At 47.2% G+C, this 396-nt stretch overlaps 1 non-coding gene across 1 annotated transcript; it reads left to right on the forward strand.

The window, feature by feature from the left end:
• The first annotated feature begins 257 nt into the window (after positions 1-257).
• Positions 258-329, forward strand: trnad-auc. The gene has a single exon. It is a non-coding gene; the product is annotated as a tRNA-Asp (tRNA).
• Positions 330-396: the final 67 nt, after the last annotated feature.

Raw genomic sequence — 396 nt, forward strand, 5'->3', positions numbered from 1 at the left:
CCCTTGTGATCCTGGGGCCTGTTGACTGGGAGTTAGCCCCTTGTAGGTTCTCCCATGGCAAATTAGCCTCAGGGGTGGGGTCAGACTAATAGCAATTCAAAAACTTTGATAAACAGCAACAGAAAATTTGTTTTATTATACCAGGTCAAATGTTACCAGGTAAAGACAGAGTATCTAGTAATTAGGTGCCAGGTAAGTTCCAGGTACCTAGGAAGTACCTGGTAACTGGTGCCAGGTACCTGCAGCCTAACACTAATTTCTCGTTAGTACAGTGGTTAGTATACCCGCCTATCATGCGGGAGACCGGGGTTCGATTCCCTGACGAGAAGTTAACTTTAATAGGAGACCGAGATGGTGCAGAGGTACGGCAGCCGAGTTGGGACCAGAAAGTCACAG

Source organism: Nematolebias whitei, chromosome 17 (genome assembly GCF_014905685.2).
Source record: "Nematolebias whitei isolate Nwh7 chromosome 17, NemWhi1, whole genome shotgun sequence".
NCBI lineage: Eukaryota > Metazoa > Chordata > Actinopteri > Cyprinodontiformes > Rivulidae > Nematolebias > Nematolebias whitei.